The 16,671-nt window shown below is 30.6% G+C and overlaps 1 pseudogene; it reads left to right on the forward strand.

Moving 5' to 3' along the window:
* Positions 1–2,719: 2,719 nt before the first annotated feature.
* Positions 2,720–16,174, forward strand: LOC145096195 (1-aminocyclopropane-1-carboxylate oxidase homolog 1 pseudogene; annotated as a pseudogene).
* The last annotated feature ends 497 nt before the right edge of the window (positions 16,175–16,671 follow it).

Raw genomic sequence — 16,671 nt, forward strand, 5'->3', positions numbered from 1 at the left:
TCCATTATCCTCAGATCCTATAACATAGTCTTCAAAGTGATGCGCCTAGACTTCATAATCATGGGTGTATAGGATGGGAATCTTCGTGGTTGATCCAATGCTGTTGGAAATATTGATGGGATTCGATTGCGTCTCGTCCATAATGATCGAATAACCTGTTCAAAGATCAGACTTGTAATAAATCAGATTAGGGCAAAACAATAAATATCAAGATACGTCAATAATGAGATGACGGCTCAATAAATATCAGTAATTGCGGAAGAGCCCTAATTGAAACCTTTTCACAGAAAAGAAGTGTATCGATTACACAGCCTCCTGCTTTGATACCAATTGATGAGATTAAAACTTAATCTAGAAGATCGATTAGATCTTAAACAGGTAAATAAAGATTAAACAGCAAGAACACAAAAATAAAGAACAACTCAAGAATGAATCAAACGTGTCGAATGATTATAAAACAACCCTCAGAAGAGCTCGATCAAGAACATCAACTGTAGAGGGTTAGAAGGTTTACAGGAACAATGAAGAAAATTAAAGCTGTCGTAATTCTCTATTGTATGCTAGATCGTTATTCTCTAAATATGCATGCAAGCATATACTTATATAGTAAACCTAACAGGCTCACGGTTGGACAGGCCCAAACCGGAGTACAAAATAATTGGACAAATAAACGAGCCCAATGACGCAACACTTAAACGAAACTTCAACCCAACATACTCTACTATAATCTTCAGCCAAAACATCAGCAAGATATTCACTCAAAACACGTTTATTTTCTTGTCGATGATTGGGTTGCAACATTGTTGAAGAGCATGTGTTTACATCAACAAATTTATTCATTTGGAAAAGTCCGCCAGAATTTTTAATTCCTTTTGCTCTTAGTAACCAAGAACATTTTTTCCCAACACACACAACCTTATACCTTGATTTGGTCGATCTACTTGTCTTCGTCTGAAAACCTTCTTGAATACATTTTTTTTCCAATCGCCCGTTTTAGAAGGTCTTTGTTCTTAAATATACCGAAATATTCAATCTTTTGACGATTGATGTCTACCATTTGTGATGGGATATCTTCAACAAACATTAACTGGAATGCTAGTACAGGGGGCATACCGTAAAAAAGGTTATCGAGAAACTTAACTTTACATTTATCACCCAACTCATGTTCATCAGAATTGTTTTCTAAGTCGGTTATATCTGAAGCTACATCAACAAATCCACGTAAACCATGTACATTTTCATCTTTCTGAATCATAATTTTTTTTCTTTTACTATTATCTACTACAACTCTATTCATAACTTTAACTTTTTGTTGGGGAAGACAACAACCACCCACGTCATTAAGATATGTACCAACATCATCATCACCAATGTGGTTGTAATTTTCAGGATCCACATAGTGAATATGTGAACACCTCACATTAACATTTTCAGTAACACTATGAAATTGAGGTACACTAGGAGTCATGAAAGTACCTATTGCTCCCTTTATTGCTGTAAAAGTTAGCAACCGTCTCATTTCTACTCTCACCACCCTCCGTAACCGCATCACCTTCATCAGTCACTACAAAGACTTTCACATCCCTTCCTCTAATCGATTTGATTAGTTGATCAACATTCTAACATCCATAACTTCAATTATGGCTACATAACGATTCAATTCCGTATGAGAGAAACGAAGACTAATTTTATATTTGTCTAACAAACATGTTTTCATTCTCACCAAAGATACAAAATCACTATACCTAATATACTAAGAAAATATTAAAGCGAATTCATAAATATCTTCCTGTGGACATACGTATTCAAGATTTGTTTCCACAATTTTCCACCTCCCATCGGTTACAATGTAAACCAAATATTTATTTATTTTATTAGAAAAGTTTTAAGGAAATTTTCCAAAAAATAACAATTAAAGTGATAATTTTTTGGAAAACTTTATATATAATAAGATTGTTTCGTAGTCAAATCATATCAATTTTGTAGTAAAAAAACGCAAAATCTCAAGTGGAATGGAGAGGAAATTGCAGAGGAACTTAGTTCATCTGTGATTTTAATCAGAGATTGCAGGTATTTATACGGAAAAAATCAAAAAAACTAAAAAAAACATCTGTAAACGTATAAGTCGCAAAAGCATAGATATTCTTTAGCGACTTGTACGTTTGCAAATGGAATGCTAAATTCGCAAATGGGCTTACTCCATCTGCCATGACTATATTTGTAATTTTGTTTTTTTTTTTTACTATTTTTCACAAAATAATTAAGAGATTAACCTATATTTGTAATTTTCTCTAATAACATAATAATAAACGATATACGTCATATACTAAAGAATGGATTAGAGAAACATAAACGTAATCTCGAACTCCATTTTATGAACTCATATCCAAAAATTGCAATATTTTCTTTTTCGGCTTGTAATTGGTTTAACATGAAAACTTCTAGTATTAATGTTTACAATTTTTATTAAGTATAGTTTTAGTAAAGAAAGGTGCTTCAACGATTAACATACTAATTTCATTAGATTAATTAATAGAAAACTAATTTTTGTAATTCTTTTTTAAGATAAATATAATAACTTCATAACTTACCATTTGAATATATGAAAACAAAATCTCGACTACAAATCAGAATAAAACATAAAGATAAACGCAATCTCGAACTCTATTTTATGAACTCATATCATACATGCATTTCATACTTTCGTACTCAAATCAGAATGAAACAAAAAGCGCTTCAGAATTATGATCGGAAATCCGAGCTCACAGCGTTCGATGAAACCAAATCCGGCGTCAAAGGGCTTGTAGACACCGGAATCACCACCGTTCCTCGTATATTCATCGTACCTTCATGTGAAAACCCAAACTCCGGCGAGCCACCGTCTCGGGAGCTAAATCTCCCGAGCATCGATCTGTACGGAATCAACGAAGATCCAATCCGGCGAAAGGAGGTGATCGAGCAAGTGAAGAATGCGTTGGGGAGTTGGGGGTTTTTCCAGATGGTGAATCATGGAATCCCTGACAGCATGTTGGAGGAGATGAAAAAAGGTGTTTTAGGGTTTTTTGAGCAGGATAATGAGGTGAAGAAGAAGTGGTACAGAAGAAGGGATGGCAGTGGGAAGCCTAAATTCCTGTACAACAGCAATTTCGACTTGTACTCTGCACCGGTGGCTAATTGGAGAGACACTATTTATTGCCCCATGGCTCCGAATCCTCCTCAACCACATGAAATACCTTCTGCTTGCAGGTTTGCTTCCATCGTCATCTCTCTAAATGAGTAAAAACTGTTGTTTGTTTTTATTTTCGAATAATAAAGTGTTTTTCAAAGAATTATATATACCTGAAAAGATTACGTAAGGTTATGAAAACATTGCATGAGATGAGTCTTATTTTAATTCTTCAAGAGTAAATTACATGAATGGTCCTATTGTTTAGGACACTTTACATGTCTCGGTCCTAACTCTTCTTTTAACTTCAGTTGTCCTCAACTTATAATTATGTTACGTGTTTGTTCCATGTGTTAGCATTATGTCTGTTTTCAGCGTTTAAACCTCTCGCGCGCGTGCCTTGAACCACAGGGGTAGTTTTGTCCTTTCCAACTAAACTCTCCGACTACGAAACCCTATTATCAAGTATTTCAACATCTTTTTCTTCGATACCTTCAGCTAACCTTTCTGTTAGATGGCTCTCTGACCCACTCAACATTCTTGTTAATGTTCAAGCGGAAGTCTTTCATGTTTGTGACTTTACATCAACTTTATCTAAGAGATTTTCTTCATCGTTATTGCTACTATCATCTCCATGAAGTTCATTGTCAACGTTGTTTTGTATTTCAACTGGGGTTTATTGAAAAAAAAAAAAAAAAAACCAACTCACCTTTATGTCATTTCATCTAATCAAGTTATAATCATTAGTTTTTTTTCTTTATTTTAATAGAAATTAGATTATAATTGTTATTGTTTGTTATTGATTTTATTTCATTTATTAGTTTTTATATATTTGTTATTTATAAATTTTCTTTTATGATAATTTTATGTAAATATATTATATAATATTCTTTTTGTTTATTTTGACATTTTGTTCGAATACATTTTTTTAATGTTTTTTTGACATTTGTTAAGATTTTATCGCCGCTGTAATTATTACACGCAATCTAATTCAAATATTTAACAATATAACACACATAAACAATTGGTAGTTCATCAATCATCTAATATAACTTGATCATGGTTACAATCACTACTAAAATGGCTCATCTACATACTCATTGTCTTTCGTATGGTGTAGTCCATTCAGATGCATGTCATACTTTAAATAATTCAACATAGTGGTAATCGGAGGCATCGGGTACCCTTCCTTTAATGTAAGTTTTACCCGATGACCACCATTGACAAATCCGATTGCATGCAATATGTGTGTGTTGATTCCAGGGTGACCGATATGACCGAAGCGGTAAGGATGAAAAAACTTTTGAAATTGATCAATGTATGGAAGTGATTTATTCTCGAAATAGGTATTATGTTGTGTTGGTTCTTTGTAGCCAAAAACCTGTGGATCGACAAATTTGGTTGTATTTGAACAACTTCGCCTAAGCGGTTGCTGGGGAGGCGGATCAACGATGGTTTTATCGAACCACTTATCCTTCAGAGGGGCGCCCACGATTGGACTTGTAAATAGCAGGTTCAAAAATTGGGATTGTTGATGGTGAAAAAAACTCCTTAAACTTTTTATAAAGAGTGTGTTTTCTAGATTTTGACTGCTTTTGATATGTTTGATTAACCTTTTCGAGTTCGTCTGTAAAATCAATATCTTCGTCTTTGATAGGAAAACATGGCAATATCTCAAGTTTTCTTCAAAATATATCAATCGAACTTAGTGGAATAAGTTGACCGTCACTAGAATATTGTGATTGCTCATGTGCACATGGTAACCCATAAAAATTACGCACGTAGCAACCACAATTTCTAAAGAACATGCAAACAAATTTAGATACAAAAATAAATAAATAAATAAGACTGTGGTCACCCCCAAGATTCTTAAAAGAAAAAACCCTTTCATATCACACTTGACGTCATGTTCATATCATAAAAAAATTGTTTATTTAATAGTTAAACTGTAAATCCGTATCTGATGCAAAAAACTGATAAAAACTTGTTCGGATTTAATCGAACTCTACCTAAAACCGATTTTATACTTACGATAAATAAGGCTAAAATGGTTATCAAATAAACTCTTTTTTTTTGTTAAGTCTAAAAAATATAAAGATTTTATATTTAAATCGAATTAGAATAAATAGTAAATAAGGTTAGAAAAAAAAATACTAAATGAATTATAAAAAAAAAAACCGTCTTACATTTTCCATTAAAAACAAGTTAGAATAAATAGCAATGAAAAATAATATATATATATATATATATATATATATATATATATATATATATATATATATATATATAGAGAGAGAGAGAGAGAGAGAGAGTTAAGAGTTATGTTCAAATGTTTTTACTATCTATTGTGTGTTTGTAGTATTGATTCTGGACCAATCATTTTAGTTATTTTAAGAAAATAATTAATGCATATTAAATGATGTAGTTCTAATTAATGTTCATTATATCTTTAACATCTAATATGCATTAATTACTTTCTTAAAGTAACTAAAATGATTGGTCCATAATCAATCGTATATACACATAATAGATAGTTAGAACAATATAACCTAACCCTATATATATATATATATATATATATATATATATGAGGAGAAAGAAAAACATTTTTTATTTGCGGAAAACTATGTATTAGAAAACCCCATTGGGTTTTTTTTAGCATGACCCTTCAAGCATCGGTGTAGTACTATCTGGCTATCCGGAATGGGCGTCGTTAAAGACGTGCGATGCTGAGGTGGCGTGACCAAATACACATCAACAGCGCCCCAAGGGCAGTTCTGGGTGTGACATAAATCGGAAGATGGAAGAAGACAGAGCTTCCTATTGGCTCGCTTCTTTTTTGACCGTTTGGACTCCATGGAAGCAATTAAAAAAATAGCCCTTTCTTGATGCGAAAATAGCAACCCTTCAAGTGAAGAAGATGAAATACGTCTACAGAACAAGTGAAGAAGACAACACATCTTTCAACAAATGTTATGACTTATTACGTTTGGGTTAAAAGCAGAGCAAACCCACGTTCCTAATTTCTTTCTCAAATAGGTTTTAAAAATTTACAACTTCCACCCTAGACTTTATTATTATTATTATTATTATTATTATTATTATTATTATCATCATCTATGTTTTTTTAAGTAATTTAGGTTTAAATTTTTATGTTTTTTTTATTAATTTAGGTTTAAAAGTTAAGTTATATGATAGGGTTTTAAGTAATATAAAATATTTTATTATTTTTAAATTATGTTTTTAGTTAATTTAATCATAAAAAAATAAAAAATAAAAAAAAAAAGAATATTGTGTAGTGGTAAGCATTTCAATGTCTAGTGGGTTGGTGGTGAAACTAACGTGGTGTAGAGGTGACAACACTTTTTCGGTGGATTGATAGTGACCACTCTCCGATAGCCTCATGCTCAACTACTTGTGGGTCTTTATCCACGTCAATAATATGTATATATTAATGTCTGACTATTTATGGGTCTTCATCCAATAGTGAGTGTAACACGTCATGCCTATTCAAATTTAATTTTTTTGCACATGTTGGAGGCTATTCAATTTCAACTACTGTACATTAGATTGGGTGCGAGACATTAAGGGTGTGTTCAGCACATAGCGTTTGAGAGCTTCTAGCTTTTAGCGTTTGACAAAACGCTCCGTTTTGAACAGAAAGTCTCGTTTGGCACTATAAGCTTCTAGCGTTTAGTTTAAACAAAACGCTCCAAATCCAAATGCTACTTAACGTAGCGTTTAACAAAACGCTACCAGCTAGAAGCTACAAGCCACCCGCTACCAGCTATTTTTACCGAATACGTCCTAAATACGTATGCAAGTCGATTTTCCCATGCTCAGTATATACCGATATTAGTTTATGTTTAGAAATAAATGTACCCAATACCCAAATGTTGAACATCTAGGTAACAACCCGAGCAAACATCACAAAATCCAAATCGTTAAATGGGGGCCGGAATTAAAAGTTCAAAATAAAACCATATAAAAAAAATGTTCAGCATCAAAGTTTGGAAGAAAAAAAAAATCTAATAACGAAAATTATTAAATCGCATTTCAAAGTGGAATTTGTTAATTATGTTTGCATGATTGCGTTATACTACATAACGAATTTAACTAACAATTAATAAATAATAAAATAAATAACAACAAAAAAAAATTCTCATAAACAAGTAACCTCTTATATAAAGTAATATTACACGGTATTATGTCGAACCTAAATGAATAACATATTATAGTTTTAATTATTTCTATTATAAATATTTTTTTAGTGTTTTATTGTTTCTATATATCACTAAGACTAAGTGGAGTAGTAACATTTTAACACCTTGTCACATAAGATTTTTGAGTGCCACTTCATTTTTGACTATTTAGCATCCAATCTTGGCATTTGGTAGGGAGTGGTAACACTCATAGCACTCTATTTTTTTTTTAATTTTCTTTTTCTAATTTAATTAAATTAATTTATTTTAATACACAAACAACCATTTAATCTAATTGATTATCCCTTTAATTATCTATTTATCTCAAGTTTAATTTATCGACATGTTATATATATATATATATATATATATATATATATATATATATATATATATATATATATATATATATATATATATATATATATATATACTAGGTGATAACCCGTGGACACCACAAATTAGAAATATAAAAATAATTTTAATTAAATTATAATGTAATTATTGATCAATAATAAAAAATATTATAATATAGTGTTTTGACAAGGCAAATATTATTGATTTGTCTTGATATATGAATCCTTAATAAACATAATAAAAATATAATAATGCTAATTTTAGTTCAAATTTTTAAATTTTAGTAGTAAGTTATGAAATTTAATTAAAAAATTAATATAATAACATGTGTTGGTAATATAGCAGTAGTAACACAGATGATGTTAAGCCGTATTTTTATTTTTGGACTCCCAACAACTTATTTTATAATTTAAATCAACTGATTTAGTAGCTAAAATTTTTTCTTAGGAATTGATAGATCATCTTCTCCAACTACATCTCCATCCTAATTTGGTAATTGTGGAACCAAGTACAATAGTTGAAAAGAGATGCAACAACAGTTAAAAGAGAAATTAAATTGATTCCTATTTTTTATACCTACAAATATTCCTACCCAATCAAATTATGACAAGTGTCATCTTTCCAAAAAAAATTTAACTAACTCATTAAAACTATATTAGGAATATATCAAATAAAATTAAATTGAATGGTGATTTGTCATAATTTTAATGAGTAGGAATAATTGTATGCATAAAAGGTAGGAGGTAATTTAATTTATCTAGTTAAAAAGGTTCAGTAAAAAAACAAATAATCATTTCATGAAACAGTTAATATACAAACTTAGAAGGGAAAACCTTAGAAAAACTCAACGTATTTTCACCATATGCTTAAAAAAACCACTATATTATTTTTTTAGTACACTAAAACCCTTATATTTTCTAAAATTCTTATTTAAGGTTTTCTGAGCTTAGAAAAACTTACTCTATTTTCATGAAAGGATTAAAAAAACCATTATATATTTTTTTAATGCATTTAAACCCTCATATTTTTTAAAATAGTTTTAATCTAATGAATTGTAACAATAGAAACGTCAAGAATCGAGTACCTAACGTTTTTGGTTATCTAGGATTTACCGAGCTCAATGCCTTAAATGATACATTTTAAAAAATATAAGAGTTTTAACGTACAAAAAAATAATATAGTGGTTTTTTTAAGACTTTAAAGAAAATATATTGGGTTTTTATAAGATTATCCCAACTTTGAAACTAAATATTTGGTAAATAACAAAATGTTACCTCTATAGTCTTTAATACTTAAAGTGGCAAAAAAATCATGGTTTTGAAAATGTAAAAAAACAATTAGAACTTAGGTGGATACTATTTAAACTCATAACCATCATCTACACCTTGAAAGGAAGACCTACACACTCACACAATCATCTACACCTTGAAAGGAAGACCTACACACTCACACAATAAAATAACAAAATCTATTCCTTTTTACAAAACATGTCATGTTTAAAAATAGAAACGAAAATGAAAATAATTAAAAAAGCATTTATATATATTTACAGTAGTGGTTTATTTATTTATTTTATTTTTTGGATTTTGGGTGTAGGGTTAGAATGGTCATTTTGGAATGAAATGATTTTAAGTTGTTCCCAACTCTCATGATTACAGTACACTAAGAAAAGATATTAAATTGTTCCTGATTCCCCTGTTTTTCCTACATTGTATTCCATTAGTTGTCAAAATATAATGTTTACCCAACTTAAAACATAAAAATCATATTTACCTTCTTAATCCTTTAAATTTCACATTTGCCCAAATATATTTTTTTGGTATTTTTTTATAATATTTTATAATTAGTTTTTCTGTTTTGGAATCATTAAAATTAAAAGTATAAGTAAATGGACCATTTTGCCCTTACCTTCTAAAGTGCAGGAACTAAATTAACCTTATGCCCTTACCTACTGCGATGAACTCTTCTTAACCTCAATTTGTTTTATAGCCTTCTCGACATTTTCTTGTTCCAATCAGTTGGTATTTCTTTGTTTATTAAACATTATTTGTGAACTAAAGCTTCTTTTATTAGGGGAAGGATATCTTGTAGATGGTGTTAGACAATTTCACGAGGGATGAATCCTTCACCTGGTAATGTAGGTGTGTCTTGGGTTTGATAAGATTTTGCCATCTATAATCACTACACCAACATGATCTTGTTGACTGATCCTTCAAATCCCATTGTTATCATTCTTTTCATCTCTAAAAAAACATCACTCAATTCACAATTATGTTTGAGCTAAGAACATATAATCAAAACAGAAAAAAAAAAATTCTAATGTAATTTAAATGTATTGATATTTGTGTTGCTCTTTGAGGAAGTGTGTCATACTGTTAGTGATAATAAAACTCAACATCACTTCATATATGATGCCACCCAAGGTTCTTCACAAACCTAGAAGTAAATAAATTATTAACTTAGCATTTGGGCATAACAATTTAGTTCCTGTAGTTGAGAGAATAAGGGCAATATGGTCAATTAAAATTTTCAAATATAATTTTAATGATTTCAAAACATAAAAACTGATTATAAATATTAAAAGATACTAAAAATATATTTAGGCAAATATGACATTTTAAATGTTCCAACATCATTTTAATACTATATATTGAACAAAACACATAATTGCAAGTTTTTTTTTGACATTTTTCAATGAAAACAACACAAAAGGTACCTTTCTTACTTGTAATTTCTATATCTCTTGACAAATTTAAACCCATAAATGTATAGAAAACATTATATTTGAAAGATAACCATCATCACATAGGGGAAAAATGGTCCAAATAAAGGAAAAGATGACATTTGGCAAAAAAAAATCTTAATTTATTAAGATACAATATAGCTCACATGCGATGCCCCGTTCTGACCTTGTATAAGCTACTACTAATAACAAATTCGACATCCCCTTCATTCTATACTCTGCAATCTCCATAGACACCACTACCTTTCATCAGAATTTGAAGTATAAGTACAAAATACTCCTTAAGTCAAAATTAATCATCTTGAACTTCATGTTGCAGTTTCAATGCTACATTTTTCTTGAATATAAACATGAGTACTTTATCTAATTCTAGCAATTTATGGAACAAAAGATTATCTGATTTCTTGAATATTCCATTGGCTTCAATGAATAGTATAATTCCATGTCCGTCGGAAGACTTCCATAGCCAAAGAATATAAAAAAAATGCAGTATAAAGAACAAATCAAAACTATTAGGGCTAAAATACACAAAACCAAAACATAATAAATTAATAAAAATGGTAGAAGCTTAAAACCTGTTCTGCTCTTTGCAATTTTGGTCATAAAAACACTACAATAAACAAAATGGTCTCACTTTATCAGCAAGTAAAAATGCTTAACCATTCAACCAATGTTTCGAGAATAAAGATACCAACATAAAAAGGCACAAAAACTACATACCAATTGCAAGATAATGAAGTCAAAACCAGTGTCCAGGGTTTTCTGGTTTCGGAGTAAAGCAAGAAGATACGGTGTACGAGACAGAGAAGCTTCCATAGATAAGAGACAGAGAAGCTTCCATAGATAAGCGACATATGAAAATCATAGGAAGATTTCATGAAAATAGTGGGTATATTTTTAGGGTTTTCAAACTTTGAATCAACAATCAAGTGAAATAGTTGAGTCATATACGCTTATCTCTAGTAATTTGGCATGATTTTAGTGATTAGGTTCATCTTGATTACTAATTTTATTACTAATTTTATGGGATTGATAGGAAATACAAAATAAGAAGCCGATTCTAAAGATATGTTTGAGCGGGAAAACACAAAAGCGAGGGTGTAGAAAAGTTACACGTGGCAAAGACAATATTTAAAAGAGGACATGTGTCCGTTTAAAATACTCTTTTATTATGAATATATATATATATATATATATATATATATATATATATATATATATATATATATATATATATATATATATATATATATATATATGAAGCCCTTTACATAAATTTGGATTTTATTGTGATAATCTCATTGTGACCCACCATACACATGAGGTCATGATTTTTCCATTACAATATAGTCAAAAAAAGTGGTTTGGTCCAATGAAAACCCTCCATTCATTTCTTTTTCCTCTCGCCATACAATTAACGACTCCATATTAGCGAGCCCCCTGGCGAGAGCTAAGGGGCGGTGTTTTGTGTACATAGCGAGCATAACGAGTGATGTTAACGACCTCCACTTCGCCCAGCCTAATAAGGCTATGGGAAGTGGTAGCATGTCTAACACATGCTAAGCACATTGTCACATCATAATTTTATATTTAATATAAGTTTTTATCTTAAATATATATACACTTGAATTTTAAGGAGGGAAACTAAAAAAGAAGCAATTCAAAGACTTGATTTAAAAAAAACAAAAAAGGACCAATCATTGCTCTTATTCTCTTCTCCTTTTTCTATTTCCTGTCGTCAAGCTACTAGCGAGCATGGAAGAAGTAAGGGGCTTGGCGACTAGAAAAGGAGTGATGGCGAGGTCACGACGAGGGAGCTGGGTGAGCCACTCCCTACAGCCTAACCGTGTAAAAACAAGAAGTAACAAATTAAAGCTAAAATGTTATGAATTAATATGTAAGACTTGTTAGTCTTTTAGAGTCTGTCTGGTATATCATATTGTGATAGAAAGAAAGAAAGAGAAAGTAAGAGAGAGAGAGAGGGAGAGAAAAAAGTTACCAGTAGTAGATATTGCTCTTGTGGAAAGGAGATCAGAGTGGAAGGGGTGGATGTAGTTGACAGAGAAAAGTATCTGGAGACAGAGAAACGAGAGGCGGCGACGGAAAAGCAAGAGTCCGGTGACGGAGAAGCGACGGTCTGTCGAGTAGCGACAGAAACCGATGGAAAAGATGCAGTTGGGTGTCAGTGTTATTTTCGGTGAAATGTGGACGTTTTCACCTTTCTGGCAAAAACAATTTCTTGGTCTTATTGGTTTTTAAACCCAAATCTTTAGTTAAGAATACATTTAATTAGGTCCTTAATATCATGTAGTTTCTTTTGATTTTATCAATACTATAAGTTTTTTTTTTAACAAGAAATTTTTGAATGTCTATTTCATATTATTGATTTAACTCCATTTTTAAGCTATATTACATGTAAAGGCAAGCTCAAAAGAAAAGGGGTGTTGGGGGGTCTAATTAAGAAATTGACTAAACATTATATATATATATATATATATATATATATATATATATATATATATATATATATATATATATAAAGGTGTTAGAAACTTGAAAACCGGGGAGGCCATGATCTCCTTCTAGCCCCTCTTAGGATCCGCCATTATACATATCCAAGTTCATCTATCATGTTGTCAATGTCATGAACGAGAATGTATCAACAATATGGTCTAACTAGAAAGGACAAAAGCACCCTTGCATGCAAGACATGTGAGGGGTTGAAACGTGAAAATGGACGAAATGTTAAAATGAGAACAAACATGTAATATGATTAAAACTTGAGGACCGACAAGTTAAAAAAAGTTAGAGATGGGTCATGTAGACTACGTTAAACCATAGAGGTCATTCGTGTAATTTACTCAATTATTTTATTAATTTTTTTTTTTGCTAAATAAAAATAAACTATATATAAACTTGCCAAATTGTATCATTTCACCAAATGACCTTTGACGTATTGATATTAGGGGTTTGATAGATAAGTGCTCGTCAACCGAAGGTCAAAAGGTAAGGTCTTAGTGTTGACAAAATGTGTAAATTTATAAGTAGAATAGTAGTGTAATCAAGGTTCTAAATGGCGTGAGGCGTGGCGTGGCGGCAAGGCCAAGCCTCAAGCTTAACGAGTCATGGCGTTTTTCAAGGCGTGATGTAAGGCGGCGATTTTGTATTAATTTAAAATTATATTACCACATAAATATAAATTTATATTAAATATAACTACTTTTTAGAAGTGTTAGATCAATAACTAATAACAAAAAGTTAACAAAAACCACACTACTTGTATCTCCGATTTGAAAAGACATAACAAAGAGCAAAAAACTGTGTCTCAAACGAAAAAACATGCGCCATAACACACCATAACGCGCCATGGCGCGCCATATCACGCCTTGCAACGCGCCACGCCTAACAGCAACGTTATGAAGCTTTTCATAACGGCAAAGTCACGCCTCACGCCATGGCGCGCCTTGGCGCGCGCCATAGCGCGCCTTTTAGAACACTGAGTGTAATAGAGCTGGAATTGGTAGGTACCAATTCACTTTTTCACTAAACCGTATACCGTATTAATTATAGTTGATATAAAAAACTACCACTACCATACTAAGTATAGTTGATACGAATTTCTTTGACTACCAATAAGTTTGGTAGATACATGTTGGTAATCGTATATATCAACATGTATGGGGGGTCTTGGGAATGATAATTTTCGTGTTCTTGAACATTGTGAAACTTTAATGGGAGGTTTTGTGAATAAGAGTTTTCTAGTGGTTGAGATTAAAAATTCATTCCAAAATGATTTTATTAATTTCTATCATCGGTTTATAAGTTAAAACAGTGGAGGAATATTGAACACGTAAATATAAGTTTAAAACTTTAAACTTTACTAATTCAGTAAATGTTAATATCAAAGCTCATAAATCATAAGCACCAAACATATTGGTTGCCGATATTCTTTGTTCGGTTGGTAACATATTAGTTAGTTTTCCATTATACATATTTGCCTGTATTAAATGTATATGTGTAAGTTGTTCTTAAAAAAGTTATATCATTTTCCTTTTTAACTCTATTATATTACAAAAAGAGAGTATATTTATACGTAGCTATGGACAAAAGAAGGGTAACAAAAATAGATAAATTGACAGATTGTTATAGCCATGTAGTCATTATTTTCGTTAACTTTACAAAGTGACTAACATAAATTTTACAAAAAAAGGCCTTTTGAAATATATATATATATATATATATATATATATATATATATATATATATATATATATATATATATATATATATATATATATATATATATATAATGGAACAACATTTTAACAAGAATGTTTTCCACTTTGGATTTTGGCCACAATAGTTTTGGTTTGTTGTTACTTTTAGCCCCTAATATCAAACTTTTTCCATTTTGGATTTTGGCCACATTGGTTTTGGTTTGTTGCCACTTTTAGTTCCTAATATCAATGCTTTTCTACTTTGTTCCCTTGATTCATTGAGCTTAACAATAGTAATAACTCTTTAGTCATTTTGACAATTTTGATCCTTACAATCAAAACTTTTATATTTTGACATAAAAAACACAAAAAAACAACCCATGCAAAACATGGGTTCTCTACTAGTTAGAATTAGAATGGTTAGCCGTTTAAAAATGCTTATTTTTGGACTAATTTGGCTGTTTTTAAATGGACAATGGGCTATTTTGGAGTGTTCTACGGACTTGACTTTTTTCCTATGGTACTAGATCACCAGAATGTGTCCATATAAGTGTATTCCATATAAGTGTATGTGTCTACAAATCAAATAATTACTTAAAAAAATTAGAAAAAAAATATATAATGATTTTTCAGGTAAAGTATTGAAAATGTAAAAGTCTTTTGAAAAATTCTTAAAATGACACCGAATATAATTCATGTTAGATGGTGTTTCTAAAAAAAATTAATGATGTTATAATTATAGAGATATTTTGATGGAATACTCAAAACAAGTAATGGATTCATGTTAGATGGTTTTTCTAAAATGATTTTTCAGGTAAAATATTGAAAATATAAGAGCCTTTCAAAAATCTCAAAATGACATCAAATATGATTTATGTTAGATGTTTTTTCTAAAAAAAGTTATTGTTTTTGTAGAGATATTTTGATGGAGTACTCAAAACAAGTAATGGAACTCGGAATTCATTTATTCAAATTAATATCTGAAGCTCTTCAGCTCAACGCAGAGCACCTCATCAAATTGGGTTGCGCTACAGGTCTCGCAATTCTCGGACATTTCTACCCTCCATGCCCGCAGCCTAAGTTAGCAATTGGCACCAGCACACATACCGACAATACCTTCATCACAATTCTTCTACAAGACCAAATTGGAGGACTTCAAGTCCTACATCAAAATCATTGGATCGATATTCCACCTAACCCTAAAGCTCTTATAGTAAACGTTGGAGATATGTTACAGTTAATTTCAAACGATAAGTTTTTTAGTGCACAACATAGAGTTTTGGCAAATAAAATTGGCCCAAGAGTGTCAGTAGCATCGTTCTTTACGACTGGAAACCTTCAAACATCGATGGTGTGTGAGCCGATTAAAGAGTTGATTTCTGAAGAAAATCTTGTGAAATATAGAAGCACAACGGTGAAGGAATATCATGAGCATTTTAACTCGAAGGGACTTGATGGCACTTCGGCTCTTTTGCGTTTCAAAATCTAGATATGTTGACAAGAACCCAATATATTGATCGAGGTAGTATTTTATATTTTATATTTTATATGTTTGGAGAAAAAAACCCACGTAGTTATTTTTATTCAATTATATTTTAATGTCAAGTAATGTTTTATTCTATAAATATGACATATGATTAAAAAATGATAAAATATATGATAGGATTTTATAAAATATTTAAAATATACAAACGATAAATTACTTTTAAGAAAAACTTATAAAATATTATCCATGAGAAGGAGATACTCTAATTTTAATCCATACTATTCATAAAAATAAAGTGGCTATAACTAAAGATAATCACAAAAAAATGTGATCATATGCAACGTTGTCAAGATCGAGATCTTACCTAGAATCGTTTTTGGGTTTGCAAGATCGGGATCGGGATTCTAAGATCCCACAAAATAAAACATAATTTTAATTTATAATTTTAAAACATAAAAAATATTTTAAACATTCCATTTTTTGTTCAAATGATATAAAAC

Source organism: Lactuca serriola, chromosome 3 (genome assembly GCF_051521515.1).
Source record: "Lactuca serriola cultivar US96UC23 chromosome 3, Lser_US96UC23_V15, whole genome shotgun sequence".
Classification (NCBI taxonomy): domain Eukaryota; kingdom Viridiplantae; phylum Streptophyta; class Magnoliopsida; order Asterales; family Asteraceae; genus Lactuca; species Lactuca serriola.